The sequence below is a fragment of the Grus americana genome, chromosome 23 (assembly GCF_028858705.1).
Source record: "Grus americana isolate bGruAme1 chromosome 23, bGruAme1.mat, whole genome shotgun sequence".
Classification (NCBI taxonomy): domain Eukaryota; kingdom Metazoa; phylum Chordata; class Aves; order Gruiformes; family Gruidae; genus Grus; species Grus americana.
In genome coordinates, this window is record NC_072874.1 from 1,040,042 (window position 1) to 1,061,254 (window position 21,213).

General features: G+C 54.1%; 1 protein-coding gene across 1 annotated transcript in view; it reads left to right on the forward strand.

Moving 5' to 3' along the window:
- Positions 1-4,590: 4,590 nt before the first annotated feature.
- ADGRB2 (adhesion G protein-coupled receptor B2) overlaps positions 4,591-21,213 on the forward strand; it is a 105,665-nt gene continuing 89,042 nt past the window's right edge. Inside the window, exon 1 of the mRNA XM_054802516.1 lies at positions 4,591-4,728. The gene's annotated coding sequence lies outside the window, so the exon portion shown is untranslated. The remainder of the gene's footprint in view (positions 4,729-21,213) is intronic.

The following is a 21,213-nucleotide window of genomic DNA, read 5'->3' on the forward strand; positions in this document are numbered from 1 at the left end:
AAGAACAATGAAACAAAAATTTACGTGCTATGTGTATAACTTTGCATTCTTCCCCCTAGTTTTACTCTTGATTTATAATGTACTAATTATCATATACTATGACTGCAGCCTTAACTGAGGAAAAGTAGTGAAAAGTGCAGACTGTCACACAGTGCAGCCACAAACGGGGGGTGTAATTGTGACCAATGTCCAGCAGGCACAATACTTGGTTCGGCACTTGAACGTAGTGCAATAAAGTTCTTGCAGTAAAATGTCTTCCCTCTGGCTCTTGATGAATTTATTGCAGCTCATTAATGTTAAATGCTCTTCTTTAATCTGATTTGTAAAGGCCTTCGGACACGTTTGTCTGTGCCCCTTGTATAACTAATCACGGCTGGGTACTGCGTGGCTTGGGTTTGCCTTGGGAAAGGCTCTTGTACCTTTGAGAAGAGTGCTGCAGACAGGAATGGTTCTCTTCCTTTCAAATTACCTGTTTAAAAACCTGTAAACTTACCTTGAAACAAACAAAACCACCCCCCCAAACCAAACAACAGCTCTGAACTTTCCCAAGAACTGTCAAAGATCTGTTGCAAAACTGCTGTCCCCTGGACAAGAGTGGACACCGTGCCACCTGGCAGAGCTTGAACAGTGGGATTGTTTTGGGTAACAATGAGTTTCTAGAGCCCTGGATCCCAGACAGTTCCCCTGCCTTCCTAGTGGAATGGCACTGCCTTCATCTAATGTATTTAAATAATACTAAGGTGCTGTTTTCTGGGCTTCACAGATAACAATCCAATCAGCTTTGCTTTGCTGCCATCAAAGAAATATGTTACTTGCAAATCGGTATCGTGTTTCTAATATTTATCAGATTTTTCCCACTAGTGTACTAGAACAAATTTTTAGTCCCTGTTGGCAATGAGATAATAAACCACTTTGACTGTGAGACTGGCAGCAGTAACTGTGAAGTTCCATCTCCTCTTTGTATTTGTATAGGTTTTTTTGGTGGTTTTTTGTTTTTTAAACACCAAAATCGTGCTTTCTTTGTTTTTCAAAGTTTCTACCTTTTCAGTTACCATGCACAAAAGTGGAATGTCTTGCTAATCAAAGGCTACTCAGTATAAAAAATATCACACGTTACTGGAGCTGAGATATTCCTGTATGATACGAGTTACTTGTTTCTCCTGTTAAATTTTTTTCCCACTAACGTCTAGGTGGCTTCAGATCCTGACACTTTAACTGGAGATAACACTTAATCACACGCATATTTATATCACTTAAGATGCTGCTTTTGGAGCAATTAATGATAAGCAGAGTGGAGTGACTCTGCACGGGGAAAGAAACTGCAGGAATCCTGGCTGGCACTTCTATAATAGTGTATGTTCTTTTAACTAAAAAAATGTAACTCATTTAACTTGGTCTTAACTCTTGCAGATTGCTTCCAGAGAACATGCTAGGTACGTGTTTCTTGGGGGAAGGCAAGAATAGCTTTTTGTCAGTAACCAGATCAGAAGTAAAATGTCAGGGTCACTGTCAAACCTGTCGCCTCCAGATTTGTGTAGTATCACCGCTCCAGACAGCGATGTTCACCTGTGCGTGAGGTGGCCAGAGCCCTGCTCTGGGTTGTGACGTTCCTGAGGAAGGAAGGAGATGACAAGGAACCCTGTCTGGAGCTGGATTTATGTGATTGAGTCCCAAAGGGATGTAACAGGTAATGCTTTTCACAGCTTTATCTGGAACACCTTTCATTTTAGGCTGCCCAAGGGCTGCGCAGACATCGTTACCTGGATAGTCCTACGTTAAATCATTTATATCCCCGTTTTGCAAAATGCAAAACCAAAGCATGGAACTAAATCTTAGGACCTTCCCTTGTTCTGACTGCTTGTTTCATCAGAACTTAAATTGCAATCATCAACTAACGAAGTGACGTAAGCGAAGTCTTGTTTTTCATGCTGTATATTTAGTCTAGGTCTTGCTATTACCGAGTGGTGAGACAACATCAGAGAGAAAACTAGGCTATTGCGGGAAGTTCCTGGCTAGCTGACCAAGCGGTTGGCACACCCAGGGCAGGAGCTCTCCTTCCTGGGCTTTTGCGCTTCTCCTTGGCCCACGGAGCAGGTCCTCGTTCCAGGGACGAGGCTGGTACCAGGTAATCGGGCACCCGAGCTCTTTGTGGGGATGGTGGTGTGGCTGGCAAGGGGCTTATTTCTTGGAGGAACGGCTGCGGGTGAGATTCAGAGGCTGCTAGAGAAGCTGCTTTGTCTTGGCAGTGGCTGCAGTGATACTGGCAGGATAGCTAGAATTTGAGGTGGCTATGTCTGTGCCCTTTCTTACAGGGCTTAACTCTGTAGATGGAGACAAACGAGGGACACTGGGAGCCAACGCCAGAGGAAAATCCCTGATCCAAATCTGTGGATGGATTAGAAGAGCTCGAGGAGGGAAGGGAACCAGGTAAGGAATCGCTGCTTCTCTGCCCAGCAAGGGAAACCAAACGCACGAGTAATAACGTGATTCCTTTAGGGCTCCGCAGAGTCAACCGAGGGAGCGAATCTGGTCCCGGGATGCGGGACATCCTCCGTGGTTCCTGAAGCTGCTCTGCTGGGAAGCAGGGCTGGATGCTGAGGGCTGGAGTCCTTTACTGACACAATTCTCTGGCTGACAAGCACCCTGAGGGGATGCGCATGCAGTCAGTTGGAGCATAGGATGTTGTGAAAGGCCCCCTGCTCCCGGCAAAGCAGGGAGGCTGGGGCTACTAACATCTGTGGTATTTTGCAGAGAATGGAGAGCACAGCGTGAACCCCTGGCTGAAATAATATTCAGAAAGCCCTTGGGTTGTCTTTGGCAAGGCCGTGCGTGTGGAGCTTGTGACCTTCCTGGGCTACTGTTTTGTTTCTGGTTTTTATTGTCCTTGTTGCTATCCAGAGGGCTGTTGGATCGTTAGCGCGCTGGGTGGCAGGGTCTTGCCGAGCTGGTTATTCTAATTGACCGGACTTAGTGCTTTGGGGTCCCTTTTGCTGCGGATAATTCTGCATGTGGGCTGATTCTTGTGCTGCTTTGTGATTTATTGCCATTTCAATTTCAAATTTCAATTTCTAACAATAAAAGGGAAGAGGACGTTCTCGCATGGAATATAAACAGCTTTAGGACTGAAATAAGGAATTTTCCTAGAGAAAAGGGCAGCAGAACCCATCAGGCTGGCACTGAGAGGGATTGGGGGGAAATGTTAAAATAGCAACAGCTTGTTGACATCTAATCCTCGCTGCTGCTCAGCCCTGCTGCCTGCGAGCTTGAAGTGCTAGGAGTGCAGGCGAGCCTCCTGCTTTTTTGAGAACTATGATGGGATCGATATGTTCCTGCAGAACGCTTCAATCCCATCCTTTCAGCATTTGGCAGGGAGGGGAGCATCTGCTTTGCTGGAAGATCTTTGACTAGTCCTAATAACGAGATGTTCGGGTTTTTTTTTTTTTGGTGTTTCTGTTGCTTGAGGGCAGTAAGCGACTCGGTGGGTTTCCTTCGTGCTGTCGGATCAGGCGCAGGGGAGATGAAAATGCAGATTTGATGGACTCCCTGGGGATGGAGGGGCTGGCTGGGGGGGTCAGCCGGAGCGTGTTGTACCGCAGAGTGCCTGCTGCCTGACCCGTGCTTGAATAGCTCGTGGTGGGGTGGGTGTAAGCCGTAGGTTTCTTCCCTTCTTTCCTCCCTAGACACTGAAACCAAGATGAAGGGTAACAAAATGTTGTCAGGCTAATAGAAAAAAATCTGGAGGAAGAACTGGGTAACGCACAACTTGACGATAATCACTGCCTTCCCAACTTTAGCTCCTCCACCACCCCTGTCTGGTTGCACAGCAAGCTGCGTGGGACAGGGACCTGGCGTTACGGACAGGCTTTTGGGCTGTTCCTTCTCGTGTAACGCTAACGCGTATTCGTGGTATCTTTGCAACTGGGATTCAAAGTCAGGCCTGATCTTGCAGCCGTGGAATGGGGCAAGAAAAAAAAATAGATTCCATTCAAAAAAAAAAAAAAATGTTGTCAAGGAAACTGCTCTCACAGTACCACTGCGCGCAGCCAATAAGGCACAAAGAAAAGTCTCCCCACAGCAGAGCTGCGTGCAGCGCGGGGTAGGCTCCACAAACGTAATTGAGACAGCAGGAATTCAGTGCGAACTACAAAGCCTTGTTTTGATTACCGTGTGGACTCCATCCCAACCTGCTGTAGTTATTCTTTGTACCTTCGTTAATGAGCCGGTCTTGCTTTCCTTTCTGTAAAGCTAGCCAGAAATTTTAAATAGGAGAAGGGGTCAGGAGGAAGGTGACAGAAATTACAGCAGGCTGGCTTTTGGTAGCGGTATTCTTCCTGCAAGGATAATTACTTAAAGCAAGACGAATGCTCTGCATTTCAGTTAACTCCTCTCCAGCCTGTGTTAAATCCATTACGGGATGCCTTGCATTTGACATTTGCGTCTTTGTCCTTAATGATGACAGTAAATTTAAACACCCCAGGAGGGCTGCGGAGAGCTGCCAAGTCTCAGGATGCTGCTGCTGCTGCTACGACTCCTTTACCGTCGCCCCACGGGTGAGGCTGCTGCAGCTGCTTCGCCCGGGAGCAGTGAGAGCGCCGGTGTCTCCCACACACTCACATCATAGGTGAAAGCTGCGCTTGCAAAAGCTAGATGTGACGCTGATAACCCGCGGTTGCTTCCTGGTTACTAGGTAATAGCGCTGTCCCAGGTGAATCCTTCGTGCCTGCAAAGGTAATTTATCATACGGCTTTCCTGTTTGTGTTCTGCTAGGCTGAATCCAAGCCTTCCATTTATTTCAGGACCTCAGTAAGAAATCAAAGCAGGGTTGCCAAAGGGTGGCGGAATTAAACTGTTTGCCTTTGCTTGGAAATGGCTTGGAATTAATTCTGGTGCTCGCAGAGCTGAGTCTGCTGGTGATAGCTGGCGTGGGAGGCGGTTCTGGGCAGCTGGTTTGCAAACAGCACTTGCACTTTTCTGCCTTCTCCTGCCCCGTAGCTGTGTAGTCGATCCAGCGCCAGAGCCCCCACAGCTTCTGTAAGCGCAGACATGCGTTAAGCTCCTTGGGGGTGAAGTCCGAGGCAGTTCGTTCTGCCGGGGCGCTTCCCTCCCGACCCTCCCGCTTTGCTGCCCCGAGCTGGGGGGTCTGCAGGGGACCTGGTGCCCAGCTGCTCTCAGTTCTGCCCTTGGATGCTCCGGTGCCAACGGGGCAACGACGGAGCTTCGTTGTGAATCTGGGCTGTTGTCGCTCCTAAACAAAGCAGCTCTCTAAGCCAGGCCTGCAGGGCTGTGAGATGAAATGCCCTCTTTCCTCCAGCTCTCATGTTTATGTATATATGCTGTATACAGTTCTATTATTCCACCTGTTTGATGCTAATGGGTGTTTGGGATAGAGCAGCTGCTAAAGTGGCACACGGGGCGGATCGAATCAGCAGGTGACATTTTTCACTGGGTTTATCTTTGAGAACAAGCTGGGCCTGCAATAAACTGGCTGCTCCTTCATTTGCTAGAGGACAAAGCTGCCATTATTCAGGGGCAGAAGAAAGCGAAACCCCAGGAGATGAGCTGAGTGCGTGTGCGATATCCCTGTTCCAACTGTGTGCAGGCATTAATGCAAGAACTCAAGGTCAAAGGCTACCCAGCTCGGAGAGTCGGAGGCAGAAGGGGCCTCCAGAAGGAAGAATGGTTTATTTCTTTATCTCATGGAGTCATGTATCAATTATCCATGGCATCTAACAGCCTAGGAAGGGAATAGATTTTCTGCTCTTTGAGAGGTTTTGCATGTACCGTTCATTTGCTGGGCAGCGGATTTAAACTCGGCATGGCTCTTGAGGCAGGAGGCTAAAAGCAGAGACATCGTGTAGCCTATGAGAGGGGAAAACCCAAAGGGTAAACGCTTTCCTTTCAGTCTCAGGTGGTCCTTCTGTCGTTCATGAGGCAAATGGTGCTGATAATGTGAATTAGGGAAATCCGCTGTGCTCTGTTCTAGAGGGATTGCTGAGAAATTGAAGAAGAAATTACCAGTCCTGTATGGCAGAGAATTGTGGCAGGGCTGAAAAAATCAGATCCGCTCAAAAATGGAGCGATTTAAAAATAGCAATTTTGTCAACCTTTTTATGACAAGAAACTGCTACCTGCCCGTCTCTGCTGCAATATCGTATTGTGACGTGACCTGCTGTCAGCCTCCTGACACCAGGCTGCTGCCCGGCTGCCTCGGAGCCCCTGGGGTTTCCAGTCTGCAGAGCAGCGCTGCGTGCTCCGGAGAGGATGCTCGTGAAGTGATGCTCCTGCACCTCCCTCGTGATGAATCTTGGTAAGACCCTGCTCACCGCAGTCTAGCAAACCGATGTGGCAAAACCCATCCTCAGCAGGAAGGCAATAGCTGCAGGAGCTCGAGCAGAAACAGAGTTTCTGCTGAACAGAGCAAGCGCTGAGCATTCAGCCCAGCCTCGGCTTCTGAGGGGGGACCCCGTCGTCTGTTGTGCTGGCAGGCGGAGGGGAGGATCCTGTGGAATACAAATGGATCTGGGCTTCGGCACGGGCATCCCGCAGCACGGCTTGCGCTTTCCCTCGCACCCAGCCAGGGCTTTGCTCACTCAGCAAGTTTTACCGGCCAGCTGGCCCTGAGCAGGAGAGGCTCTGAGGGGTCCCGCTCTGTCTGGGATAACAGGAGGCTGTTCCCACATTCGGGTCCATTGAAATCAGCTCTTTTGTTTTGGGGGGAAAAAACACGTTCTGTTGTCTCGTGGCCTCAGCAGTGAATTGATTACAGGAAGCAGTTGCTGTGGCAGGAAAGAAATGCCTCTTAGCTAGACAGCAACGAGCAGGTTTGTTTTCCTGTCTCTGCGATCCACGTGCGTGCTGCTTGCTTCGGCAGATCAAGGCATCAGAAGGCGCTCCAGCAGACTTCAACCCTGCCTCCTGCCCCTTCCAGCTCGGCTCTTTGAGCTCGGGGAAACTCGTGGAGCAGCCCACGTGAACGGGGAGCTTTTTCCTTCCTCTGAAGCACTGGCGTTCGGGCGCCGGGCACAAAGTCCTGGCTGGATGCCGCGGCGGGTTGTGAGCCGTTCTGCCCTTTGCTGCTCTTGCCTTGATCTCCTTAATGGCCTCAGCGTGGGTCCGGTTTCCAAAACTGACTGCTGGGGCCGTCGTTCATCCAGTTAGCAATTTTTGACGATGAGAATAAATGTAACCTCTTAAGAGATCAGTCTCATATTGAAAATGCAATAATACAGAAAGCAAGTGCTCTTTGAGTCGGCCTTTGAGGGCTTCTGACGGCCGTCTGCAGGGCTTAATGCAGCAGGGAGCGTCTTCCTAATTGATGAGAGCTCTCTGCCGCTCCGGAACACCAATATCTGATCGATACCTGGTAGAAATGGAGCAGCGTTAAATCTGTACCTTCTCGGGACCTCCCATGAGAAGTGGAAGAAATATATTTGCGTAAAGCGATTTCCCGGCTACAGACTGGCAGGGCACGCGTCTGCACAGCGCTCTGCGACGCTGCCTTCTGAATCCCGTCCCGTCACCGCGTTTCCATCGTTATGTCGTATCTCCACGCTTCATAAAACTTGCATTATAAACTCGACTCTCCCTCATGTTTTCCGCGCAGCTGAGGCAGAAAAGGGATGAGAACGGCTATGGGAGCTAAAGGCTGGGGGAACGGCTCCTGCCTGCCTGGAGTCCAGCGCTGTCTTGCCAGCGAGAAAAGGGTCATAAAACACCAGGGGTGTCGATTTAATGTGTGTTTTGCGTTTGGTGTGAGACAAAGAAGGGATTTTAGATGGATGCCTTGGCAGAATTCAGGCAGGAGATGATTCTTGTTCCCTTGACAAGGATGTTTCAAGGGCAAACAGCGATGCTGAGGACAGTGACCTTCTAAATCCGCGCTGTAACATCTCGAGTGTGTGCAGCCCTGGGGCTCCCCACAAGGAGCTCTGGCTCCTCGCTCTCTGCAGCTGGGCATCTCCCCGTCCCGTCGCTCGTGATGCGGTACTGATGTCATGAACCCGTTGCATGTGGGGACCAGGAGCACGGCGGGGCGAGACGCTCTGCTGGTGCTGGGAACGGCAGGGCTCTTCGGCAGCCTCGTGCGGGAGCGAGAGCGCCGGGGAGAGGTGCAGCGGTGGTACCTCCTGGCAATCGGGGCTGTGGGATCCTCGGTTGCAGATTACCCCTCGCGGAAACTCGCAAAATGCAAACTTCCACTGTTAAAATGGCATCGGCTCGTTCCTGTGTTGGCGAGATCATCCTGGGGCGGCCCCAGAGCCGAATGCCGTTGCTGCTAGAGGAGAGGTTCGCAGGCTGCCCCTTCGTTTCACCGGGGTGCTGACTCCTCCACAGCTTGATCTTTGTAAACCTCCCCTTCGAGCCACGGGAGACGTGTCACACATCAGACGGCATTTTAGCTTGGCTGCCTTTGTTGCCCTTAGACTTAGAGTGTAATTAGAAATATAATCCATCCCCTGTACGCCAGGTGACATCCCAGCCTGTCTGAATTCTGCAGCTATATTTTGTGATTACCGGCGATGCAGATGCTATTCCCGGTTCAGCTACAGCCTGACTTGCCCATCTGCTGTCTGCCTCGCGCAATCTGAACGCAGTCCCAGAGGGGGACGGGACACATTTGTCACCTGGCTGAGCATGACAGGTCCAGACCACCGAGGTCTCTAGCTGTCCCTTAGCGGGATGCCTTTGCTAACTAAGAGAAGGGAGACGGACGTGGGGGTGGCAGAGCCCAGCGCGGGTGGGTTCCTGGCCGAAAAGAGCACGTCTGTAAATAACTTTTCTTGGTCATGGTCCAAAATGGTGTATATCAAACGGAGAGGCTCGTGGGCTCAGACTCCTTTCGTTTTGATGCTGGATACATCTTTAATGTTCAGCTGAGTTGCCATCTGGCAGAGCACCTGCCTTTGCTCTGCCAAGGAGCGAAGAGCAGATTCCCGTGGTGCAGTACCCCGGGATTTATCCCGGCGGCGCTGGGAGAGACGGGGACGGAGCCGTCCCGGGGGATGGAAGGGGATCGTGGGGGATGGAAGGGGATCACGCGCGATGCCCGGCAGGACCCGGCTGTGTCTTGCTGCGTGCCGGTGGAGCGACTCTCCTGCCCCGTGCCAGATGGAGCCGCACGTGCCTGGGCTCGCGGGGACGGCGAGCGAGTGACGTGCCGCGGCTTGACGAGTTGCCGCTTCCCAGCTCTGCTCTCTGTCCCCTCGGTGCCGGCACACGCGTGTGTCCCCGTGGTCGCCCCGGCATTGCTGCGGCTCCGACCCCGGCACGTTCACCCTGGGCTTGGCGCGGAGCCGGGGCAGAAACACAGCCACCCTTCCTAACGCGTGGGCTGCGCTTCCCAATCCCCACCCGAGGGACGCCGGGCTGCTTTGCAAATAGCTTGCAAAACTCCACGGGGATGAAACCTGAGGATTTTATGCCGCTGTCCCTGCTTTTCCAGGAAAAGGGCTCTTTGCTGAGGCAGGGCTCGCTGGGCTGCAGTGAAATGGGATTTTCAGGGTAATGCCTGTTTTTCTGGGAATCTCCTGTCCGGGGAGAGAGGAGCCCAGCTCGTTCGTGTTACCGTGTTGTGCTGCAGCTCTCCGGTTCCTCTGTGTTCCCGACTGACTGTTACGAACCTGTTAAACACCCTGGAGTGTTTCTCAAGTCACATCGTTGTACTTCAGAGAACGCGCTGGAGAGTGCGTCAGCCTGGAAGTGTGATGGGAACAAATTTTGAAAAGCTTTTGATGTGAGGGGAAAGAGGGGAATTGGCCTGCGTAGGAAGGGTCCTTGGCACTGCAACACAGAGAGCTTTTAAAAAAAAAAAAAAAAAAATCTGCAATTTGTTTAGCTGTTTCCTACCCAGTTTTCTCACATTCCTAGAACTGACTCATAAACCTGCTGCTCTGCATTTCTGATATTCAGCCTGAGGGCCTAATTCGTGCCGTACTGGATGTCTGGTAGCTCTGCAGCCTGTGCGCCGTGGAGCATGTGGAAGAGCTCAGCAGAAAGTGCTCTGCACCATACAGGATTAATCTCAGGGACCCCTGGTCTGTAGGAAAGTTTTTTTTTTGTTTTGTTTTTTTGTTTGTTTCTTACTTGGAGGCAGCTGATTGCCATTTAATTAACAACAGTTAGCATGTTTCTTGAGCGTTTGGGAAGTGTCCAGATGAGCTTTGTTCCAGGATGCTGCTCTCTCTGGTTTACCCCAGGGCTGGGGCGAGTCGTTAATGGGGATTCAGACGCTGCCCCGGCTGGGTGCGCACGTTAGACTCCCTCAGCAGTGGTAGAAAATATGCTTTGAAAGTTGGCCTGGATAATCTATAAATACAGAGGGAGCTTTGGTAGGGTCAGAAACAAATCTGTGACATTTTGCATCAGCAGGGAGAAAACAAAATTTCATCCAAGGTTTTATTCAATAGAGAAACTGATAATAAACCTTCCTTCCTCCAAACGGTCCGTTGCCATGGCAACCGGCGTGACATGCCAGGATGCAGGGATGGAGGCAAAGCATCACTGCGAGGAGGGCTGCTGCCTTGAGCGTGGCAGCATTAAGTGGCTTCATCAAGGCGAAGAGCGAGCGCAGAAGCAGCGGGGCGCGTGTGCGGGTCCGCTCCTGCCACGGCTTGCTCCAGTTAGCCCGAGGAAGGGAGCGGAGGTCCGGGGAACGTTGATTTAAGCTTAAAGCAGCAAAGTGCAGCGGGACGAGGTTAGGTGAGCTAAATTTGCAGCAGCCTGGCAATGGCAGAGCAGCTCTTTCCACCGTGGTGGCTGTCACTGCGCGCGTCCCGTCCTAACAGAAGAGGGAGAGACCTTTGTGCTCCGCACAACTCAGCCGTTGGTACTGCAGTTACCGGGGCTGCTGCGTCCCACGGGTTACGGCTGAAGGACCGTGCAGGATTGGGCAGGGGATACGAGACATCAAGGAGCAGACCCGTGAGGTTACAATCTCTGTTCCCTTTCTGTTGAGGGAGGAAGAGGGTCCTACGGTTCATCAGTCACACGGTGTGCAACCCACGTGCGTTGCTGACGTTTGGGGTTTTTTTTTTTGGTTTGCTGGGGGGTTTTTTCCATCTCCAGGAAGAGCAAGCAGTGGTGCTTTGAGGTCAAACCCAGCACTTTAAAGTCTTATCCCCGTGAACAAGAGCAGTCATCAGAGGTGTCGGACGCTTGTCTGGGATGTGGAGTCAAGTCCCTCTTGTGAATGAGACCCCAACAGTCGCTTCCGTGTCCCTTGGCTGGCAGGGCAGCATGGCTGATGGGGACCGTGACCCAGTGAAACAGTCACTAGGTGAGAGAGTGACTTGCCTCGTAAAGCGGGGAGAGGGTTTAGGATCAGCTTTCCTCCAGGGAAGGGCTGCTGGGGAAGCAGCAGGAGATGGAAGGGGGCCAGCCTGGACCTGCCTGCCCTGCCCAGGGACGATGGCAGCAGGACTGAGCCAGGCCCTTGAGGCTCCCTGAGAGGGAGAAGGCAGCTTTTCTCTGGCCCTTGGGGTTGGGTTTTTTGTGTTTTTTTTTTTTTTTTTTTTCCCCCCTGCATTTTAAAACCTCCTGTTTTCTCCTCCAGAGGCCAGCCGGGGCGATCACAGAGCCTGGGGGAGCTGGAGGTCTTGTCAGTGCCCGTCACCCTCCCGCTCGATGCTTTGTGTCTGTGCGCAGTCCCGCAGGAGCAGAGAGCGGCCGCAGGAGGAGGTGGCTGTGGACTTTAGAACGGAAAATGAAAGCTGGAAGTCGAGCAGGTTGAATTCCTGCCTTGTAGGTGGAAATTGTAGATCTCCTGTCTCCTGGGGGCACGTCGATGAATGTGGCAGACGTTCCCGGTCATTATTTCGTAGCCTGCAGGCCTCCTTGTGACAGCCATCATCCCTGCGCCTGGTGTCCTTGTTGGTCATCTGGTTTGGAGAGTGAATCTTTGTACTCCCCAGCGTGCGTTAGGGAAAGCGCTTTGCAGAGAAGTTGTTTTATCTCCTGCAGAGACAGGCGCTGTCATTTAGCCAGAGTCGGGAGGGAGAGCAGATGGTGACCTGTTTTTGCCAGTGAAAGAATGAGGTTGGAAAGGCACCGTTGAAGCGAGGACACGGGGAAGAGGCTGCCTGGCAATGCCTTAGATAAACAAGACTTCATTTTAGCTGGCCCCAGCGTGGGGCTTGAGACCTGCCCTCTCCCACGCTCGGGGTGGAAGATGTGCTGGTGATGGTCAAAATACAGATCTCCGCGCTCCTTGGTTTTTAAGCCACGATGTTATGTTTTCCCTCTAAAAGATGCATGTGGTAGGATGGGAAGAACTTGTCCATCATCTGTCTGGCCTCCAGTTGTTCGCACCAAGAACTCCAGAAGAAATGACCCTACACTAGACAGACCTGGCTGTTAGTGTTTTGCCCTGATTCCTGATAAAGATTTGTCCGGAGCGGGAAGGATGAGGGTATTTTCCCCTTTGTTTTCCTGCGTGCAGTTAACTATTGTAAGATGATTCACTGTTATGCGTATAAACATATGCTTCTTCTTGGAGTGTTGCTAATTTCTTGGCTTCAGCAGCTTCATCTGGGAGTTTGGCCACATTTGGTTCACGTCGAGTGAACAAGTGTTGTTAATGCCTATTGCTTTGTGTGGGGTTCTGCTACAGGGGAATTGCGGGCTGAAGCTTGGTCCCTGCTCAGCATTCATCTCCTGCCTTGAAGATAGCTTAATCGCTGGCAATTTTTGCTGGAGCAGAAGGTGCCCGAGGCAGAGCGGGTTGCCCCTAGCAGGAGAATTCGGAAGTCACCTGAGGCGCAGAGCTGGGAGGCGCTGGGTGAGTTACCGTGGGAGGGATTTGCTGATTTTGAAGCATTTTGGGTACTTTGTCCCTTGCAGCAGCATCACCCGCAGCAGAAGGCGGCACGGCTGTCACCTCCCGAAGGAGAATATGAAATAACGGAGAAATAATTTGGAGGGTGGATGAATGAACCCTTCGCCTCACGACGGTTTATCCAAACCTGTCTGAGGTCCTGCGTAGATCAGAAGGTTTCCAGCTACCGACTCCTGCGTGAGATGGAGGGCGATCTCCATCCCGCATCGGCTGCCCCCCTCCCACGCCCCCCCCCATGGCCACGGTCCAGCAGCCGGGGACCCCCCCAGCACAGCTGCCTGCGAAACCCCGGCTCTGCTGGAGCTGTCCCTGTACGGCTCTCCCTGTACACAACAGGGATGCTGTGCCACCGGCCAGGTATTCGGGAGGTGTTAACGGGAGGGACAGAGTGTTTCCAGGCCTGGGGAGGCAGTGGGATGGGCTGGGGTGGTCTGACACAAAATGTGGGCGCGCAGGGAGGTACCACGAGCGAGAGGCTGAGCAGTGTTAGGGTAACTAGGACAGGGGATACAGGGAGGCAAATGAGTCACTCGGAGATTAGGTAAATCTCAGCAGGATTATTATTATTATTATTATAAGGGAAAATCCTGCAGATGTTGGATCTCAACAGCTTGAGAAGTCACCTTGAAAGGGGAACTTTGCAGGGCACTGACCTTGGGAAAACGCGTCTTGTTTTAACGGGGATTTGAGTGAAAACCGTGGCTGGTTTTGGCGATACTGATCCATCCCTGTGTAAAAGAGATTCAAACCCCGTGCAGCCCGCGTGGTAGGGCAGATGGAGCAGCGCGCAGGGCAGTAATGTCCTCTAGATGCAGGACAGGGTCCAGGTAGCCCGGCCGCTCTTTGCTCACCGCGTCGGGTTGTGCTGCTGACTGCAGTTGCCCGTGGAAGGCTGCTCTGAGCCGGCCGGGGTGGAAGTTCCCCACGGGGTTCCCCGTTCTGTTTTTTGCAGGACAGCACCATCAGCAGCGAGTGATGGTGGAAGTGATACCACCCCGGGGACCGAGCGCTCCTAGCTCTGCTCCAGGGCACGTGGCACTCGGGGGCACCTCGTATACCCCCCGGTGACAAGCGTGGCGTGGCTGTGACCCCCTTTTCCACGGGGGGTCAGTCCCCACTGAGGCTGGGCTTGGAGCAGGGGGTTGTTTGCAGGGAAGATGTGATGGTAAAGGGGGGCAGCGCTAGCTCAGAGAGCCAAGGTGGACTGGGCTTTGTTATCGTGGTAGGACTCCCCGGTGTCCAGGAAGCTGGCTGCTAGTGCAATCCAGTCCGCGATCCTTCCGGTTGAAATATTGACTTTCAGAGCACAAAATGTTTCTTACTCAGGCAGCAGTATTGGGCAATAGCTCCGAGATGCGAGAACTGCCCTTCTCTTTTCTTTTTGGCAAACTTTGGCAGGATCCTCAGGTCCTTTAGATGACCGTGCACAGGGAAGAACGGGGCAGCTGGATTGGGGAGCTCTCTGTGGGAGGGTTGTGCTGTGATGGATTCTGGTGTAGGGATGGACTTTAGGAGAGCGCTGCAGTTTAGCCTTCTGCTCTTCAGCCCTTCTCTTTTTCTCCTGCAAGGTTGTGGATTAGCCTGGCATAGGCAGGGGAAGGTGTGTCTGGTGGCCCTGTGACAGTCTCCTGTTCGTTCCCGGCCCTCCTCGGAGCCGCTGAAAACGTCCCTGAGCAGCAGCCATCGTTTCGGGTCACGACTGAGGTTTGTGAACCGAGACACACAGAGCAAAGCTTGCGGTCTCTCCTCGAGTGATGTCCCGGCAGGACGACGAAGACCTGTGCTTGGAGGCTGTGACGGCTGCGGCAAATCGCCGGAGGAGTCTGCAGGCAGCCCTGACCTCTGCCCGCTGCTCCCGTCCCTCTCAATTAGCAGGGCCTCATTAGCACTGCCGCTGCGCCGGCGGCTGAACCTGTGCCATCCTGGCACTCCCCTCCAGCCGGCAGCAGCTTCGTGCCACCACTGGGTCGTTATCGCTGCGCCGGCGCGGTGCTGGGCGAGCGCATCGGGGCTGCTGGACTCTGCGAGCGCCGTCACCTACCCAACGGGCTGGTGGGTCAAGCCGAGGGCTTTTCTTCTTGTTCCTGCAGCTCCACAGCAGTGTGGGATTCAAAAAGGGGATTTCTCTGCTGGCCGATATCCCACCCAGGCGCTGAGAGCGAGCTCTACCTCTCCGTTTATTGCCGACAATAAAGATGCTGCGAGCCCAGTGGTTTCGGTGCAGCCCGCCCTGGCCTTGTCCTCTGCCTTCTGCAGGGAAAATGGGTATAAAACGCTGATTTGGAGTCCGGCTCTGCAGCCCTGCCCCACGGCAAGGGCTCCCCTGGCTCGGCGGGGCTCCCCGTGGGCGCTGGGCAAGGGGAGAAGGAGCCGCTGCCGCCCAGACCTTCATCAGCGAGGGCATCCGCATCGCCTTGGATGCTGGCCGGCGTAGCAGGCGGTGCAGAGGGGAGTCGTTTCGTTTATTTGAGCTCTCTAGCAGTGGGGAAGCACTCCCCGCAGGGGATCAGCGACAATGCCTGGCCTGAGCCAAATTTGCTGGCAGCGCTCCCGCAGTCAGTCTTGCACCCTGGCCGATGGGTAGGTGACCTCTGTTTTATTTATAATCACAGCTCCGTAATTCCCCAGGTAGGAGACGGGCAGCAGTCCTGTCCTGAAGGGCAGCGCCTTGGCTCGCTGTAAATAGATTAGACCTTAATCCCCAAAAGATAAAGCCCCGCTGCCACTCAGGCAGATTAAGCGATGTTGGGGGGAATTTTCCGGCCCGTGGAGCGGACGGAGGAGGCGAGCATCGCTATCGCTGCTTCACGGCAGTCCCGCAGCTGGGTTGTCACACAAAGCCTTTATCCCTGACCCAGAGCATCCACCCTCTGCATTTTTTTTGCTCTCTTAAGCGTAATTCGGATACGTGGTGCTCTGAGATGCCGGGATACACCCCGGCGGGGCTCACGTACCCAGCGGCAGGACGCGGGGGGGACGCGGCTCTGCAGTCACGTGCAATGATGCTCGTGGACGGTGGATACGCTGACCTGGAAAGATATGAAAGGATGCGTATCCCCGGCGGATAAAAGTCTGCCTTGTGTTTGCCACAGGCTGCAGCTGCCTCTAAACGCCGTTACGCAACGTGAGGTTTCCTTTCCTGTGGAATTTGACTTTAACAACCTTATAATTTAGCAGAGTGATGATTTTTTTTTTTTCCTGTGCCTTTTTGCCCCAGCTGCCATCATCCTGGGAGTGCTGTGCTGACTTTAAAGACAGACTCAAGTTAATTGCAGGTCGGCCCGTTCGTTAGGCGCAGTGCGGCGTTCTGCTGGGGCCGAGGAGGAGGAATGAAATAGTTAAGTAAGCTGGCACGGGCAGGAATTAAAATAACAACAAATATGTCTTGGTTAGCCAGGTGATGGTCTAAGTCCTCCACTGTTTTCAGCAAGTACACGTATTAAATAGCCGCCGTGCGCAACAGCGAGATCCCTTTGTGCCGCTAATTAGAAGGTGCTGTCGTTTACGTGGTGTGAGCTGGCTGTCTGCACCTCGTGTTTCGGGAACGATTTCAGACAAAATGATTTTCTTCTGTTGTCCACGTCGATACGAACGGGGGAGAGGTTTGGGGAAGGCAAAGAATAGTTTTTAATTGGATGCTGAGCCTCAAACGTGCCTTCCGCAGGAGATCTGAAGAGCACCTTGGCCCTGTGCTCCCGCTCAGAGGATGCTCGGCGCTCCTGCATCCCTCTCGTTATTGGAAAGAGGGGCTGGGGTCGTCGGGGCTGGTCTCCTGTAACGTGGGAAGGATGAGCAGAGGAGGGGGGAGGCATCTTCCGAGGAAGCTTCGGTGTCTGTCCATCGGCGGCGAGAGGGGAGATGGATTAAGGGCGCGAGCTCTGCCGGGGATGGTGCAGAGAAGGTAACGCGGCTCGTGGGTGAGAACTGTGGGGAACGTGCTGATGTTTTCCATGAGCTGGGTGCAATCACCAGGCAGAGTCTCATGTCTGATGCTGCTTTTCTTCAATGTGCAGGCAGCGAAACCCTTGTTTTGGATGTGATTGCCGTGCTGTCGGAGAGACACGCTTTGGAACAAGCTGTTCTGAAACACAGCAAACCTACTCGTCATGGTTTCTCCAGGGAATCGGCTCGCTCTACGAGGGAGTTATTGTACCTTAAATTCCCCTGGAGCCTCCGGCCCCCTCTTCTTGGAGCACGAGGCACAAAACTCCTGCTCCATCTGTGCCACGTCCCCCTCCCCGGGAGCTGAAAGCGGGGTCCCTTGCTGGGGGGGACCTTGGGGTCAGGAAAGCCAATAGAGCCCCAAACCGCTCGTTGCACTGGGTGTCCTCGGGGACGATCTTATTGCTGCTGAGCATCCTTTCCCAGAGCCGGCCGGACGCACCCAGCGTGTCCCCGCTCCGGTGAGCGAAGGGCTGGGAACGTCCGCAGCGAGCCGGGAGCTCGGGGGTTTGCATCGCACCCCCCCTTCGTGCTGCAGCACGGTCCTGCCTCTGCCCCAGCGCTGCCTGCGGGCAGACCGAGGCCGGAGCCGCTCGTTTAGTTGGTATTAATGAGGTTTCAGCTCCATTGCAGTGGGGGAATACGGACCGAAGCCGACCTCTGCTCCCGAGGCGCAGGGGAAACGGGGTTCAGCTCGAGGGGCTAGAGGAGGGGTTTTCCCACGTGGAGGTTTTGCCCTTGTGTGTTGCTTAGAGGGGCTGGAAAAAGTCTCCCAGCAGCTTGGGTTAAGAGCATTTCACTTTCCAGTGTTTGTTTCTGGTCTGAGAAATGCAAAGCATGTGCCCCAACCCGCAGGAAGGCCACTTTATAAATGTTAGAAGTAAATAATAGAGATTAATAGCAATAACAGTCTCGGTATCGTGTTGCACACATAGGCCTTGAGTAAATCTGAAGGTTATCAAATAAATAATAATGATAATCTTGTGTATTTTTTTTCTCCTTTGGCTTTAAAAGCTGGTTTTAAAGAGGCTTTCTAACGCAGACTTCACCCCGCGGATGCAGTCAAGAGGCTGTATTCCCCCCGAGGCCGCCTGGGGTCAGTTGGAGAGCGTGGGGCCAGCCGAAGCCCAGGGGTTCCTTCAAAGGCTCCTGCTTTCTGCTCCTTGGAGCTGCGTGGAGAAGGGGCAGTGACGGGAGCGGAGGAGGTGGCTTGGTGCTCCCCGTAATACCCAGGGACGTGACCCGTGGTTAATGCACGGCCGAGGTTTTTGGTGGCTGCGGAGCCCGGAGGTGGTGACGTGAATTTGCAGCAGCTGTTGGCAAAACCAACTCTGCGCATCAACGGTGCCCGTCAGGGACGAATCCTGCCCCTGCTCCCAAAATAAAAATCACTTTACTGTTGTGATTCTGTTTGGGGCAGTGGAGGAGTTTTAGCATCGGCTGGGAAAAGGAAGGGTGATGTCGCCTGAGTTATTGGAAGGGGCTGGTGCTTCGTTCTTGGTCTGTGCAAGCAGCCAGTGATTCCTGCCACAGCCCACGACGGCTGCAAATTGCTGCTCATCCAGAGCAGCGGGGCCTTATTTTTAGCTGCGGTCAGCCTCAGGTCACAGCTGGGCTGCAGTGACATGTCTGCGTGCACAATTAGCTACAGCGCCGTGTTTAGAGTGATTTACACAATTAGCGCTGGTGTGTCACTCGAAGGAAAACAATATTCCCTCTCCGGAGCGATGGGCTTTTCCGACACAGCAGGAGAAACCCTGAAAATAGCAGCAGCGCCTGAAGCTGAGGGTGCAGTTTTGGGCAGAGGGGACGTGTCTGCCTGCCGGGCAGCGGGCAGGGTACCCGGCGTGGGTGGGGGGCCGTGGGGGCACAGCATCCCCTCCCACGGGCCCCGTGCAGCCGGGATGGCAGGACGGCGCTGTACCAGGCAGCAGGATGTATCCCCCCGGTACCGCAGCAATGCTGGCCGCCTGGCCCGGCCCCTCGGCCAGTTCGTGGGCTTTGCTCCGGACCCCGTGCTGGTGGCGCTGGGGAACGCCGCTGTCCCCAGGCCGAAGGCACGACTTCAGCCGCTGAGATGGATGGCAGCTAAAAAACCTTGGCCTGGTCGGAGAACGCGGGGCGAGGCCAGGCGCTCGGTTAACAGGACGTGGAGGGGTCGTCCCTGCTTGTTGCTGCAAGCGCCCTTTACGGGGGGCAAACAGCAAGGGAGCGAGGGGCACTGGTGTGGTTTTACCTCCCCCCGGTGATGCAGGCTGGGTCCTTGGGCGGCTTTGCCGGGCTCACGGGGGATAAAGGCTCAGCCCTGGGGCTGGGCGTTTGCTTGTGGAGGGGCTCGGAGCCCATCACGGGTGGGTGGCCGGGTACCGATCGCGAGGTAAGGTGGGGAGCAGGATGCTTTCAGGTCACTTGGCTTTTTGCAGCAGATAAAAATAACTATTGACTGTTTCCCCAGGAGGGCAGGAAAATACCCTGCATTAACCAGGTGGAGTCTGTGGCCTCGCTGCGAAGGCACCTTATGTACCCGGTGGGAAAGAGCAGACTGCTAAGAGGAAGGGATTTAAATTTTAATGACACCTGGCATGGGCGCAGGTTGAAGTTTTGGGCTTTTAACAGAGGTTTTTTCGATGAAGGTTTTAGTGCAGAGACACCGGATAGAGGTGGATTTGCTGACCTGAGCAGTGCAATACAGCCCTGAAGGTTTTAACTCTGTCACTGAGTGCAAAGCACTTTCCTGGCAGTTCTCCCACCTGGGGACTGGTTTTTGTTAAAAACTCGGTGTAGGTGGGGAAAAAAAACACCCCAGATCTTCCCAGCGCCGGGCACTGCTGCTCAGCATTGGCGGTGCCGGCGTTTCTCAGAAATACCTGCCAGATTCTCAAGGGCTCTGAGAAAGGTCAGCCTGAGCCCGCGGGGCTTTACCCGATTGCTGCCGCAATGGAAACCCCGGGGCTGAACCCTCGGCTTTGCAGGGCTGCTGCCTTGATTCGCGTGCGTGGGCAGGCTGGCTGCACGCGGCGGGTCTTGCGTGGTTGTGGAGTCTTCAAAATAGCTGGTTTTGGAAGAAAACACCAGGACCGCTGCTCTGCCTGTCTAACGCTGTGGGCTTTGCGCATCCCGGGGCATCCCTGCTGCTGGGAGAGCCGAGGGGCGGAGGCGGGGGGGAGCGGGAGCGCATGGGGTGACAGTGCCCACCCACGGGCTCAGGCACTCGCTGCCCTAACGAACCGCTCGTGGGAAATTCCCTTCCTCTCCCTGGCTCTGCGTGGAGTTTCCCCATCGCTTTCTTCGCTCTCTGGGGCTCTCGGGGCACTGAGGTGCTGGGTGCTCTGGGTGGCCACCCAAAAGCTGTGCCAGCGCTGTGGGATCGCAGGGCAGACTGCCCAGGACCGCGTTCCCTGTTTCTAACCGGTGTTGAAGCCCCGAACACACGCGGCTTTTGCTGCGGTGCCGGGCTGGCCTTTCCTTGGTGTCGTCCTGGACCGTTGCCGTCACCTCCAGCTCCTTTGCTGCAGCCCTGCGTCTCGCAGGAGCAGCGGAGCCACATCGCCTGCCTGCCTGCATGCATCCACCCTGGGGGGACAGACACCCCTGGGTGCCCCTACCCTCATTGTTCCATGTATCGGGGTGCTGTCTGCACCGACACCCCTCAGCAAGCCCCATCCCACCCTCCCAAAAGACCTTCCCGCTGCCTTTTGTCACTCCCCGGAGCACGATGCATCTGGCAGCATTTTATTGCTCCTGCAGAGGAGGTGAATTTGTGTCTGGACAAGGTGTTTCCTGGAATTGCCTTGGAGGTTTGCTGCTTTAACCATTGAATTTAGAGCCACGCAGTATGCAGGGAACGGGGAGGTGAGGGGTGGATCTCACTCCGGCAGCGGTGGGAATTTGTCTCCTTCCCGCAGGCGCCCAGCTGCCTTTGAACGTGTTGGGGAAATTCTGCGCCTCTGAATTTATCTCATTTCCTTGTACAGGATCCAGATGGCACAGGGCTCCCTGTCCTCTCGTAGTAAACACAGCAGGCAGCCTGCCGGCGCTGGAAATGCTCTGGCCGGGCGTTCGGTGCGTCTCGGCCACAGTCCTTGGCGCGTCGGTCCTGGTCTCCTTCGCCTCTCGCCTCTTTGGGGGCTGCAGCAGTGACCCCGTGGCCGGGCTGCTCCGAGCAGCCGGGGGTCCTGGCACCCACAGCCCGCTGGGGACGGGCGCCTGGTCCCACTCATGTGCGTGGTGTTGCTGGTGTCACTGGCAGAGGACTTTGCAGCACGGGTGAGGTTTTCCCAAGAGCCACGGGGCACAGGCAGCGCCTCGGACTGTCGTGTTCTGCTGTGAGGCTTGATTGTCGAGGATGAAATTAGGAATCTGGGGAGAAACTGGCAGCCTCAGAGGGGGTTCAGCAGGTCTCGGGCAGAGCCGGGGTCTGTCCCCAGGGTCCCAGGCCC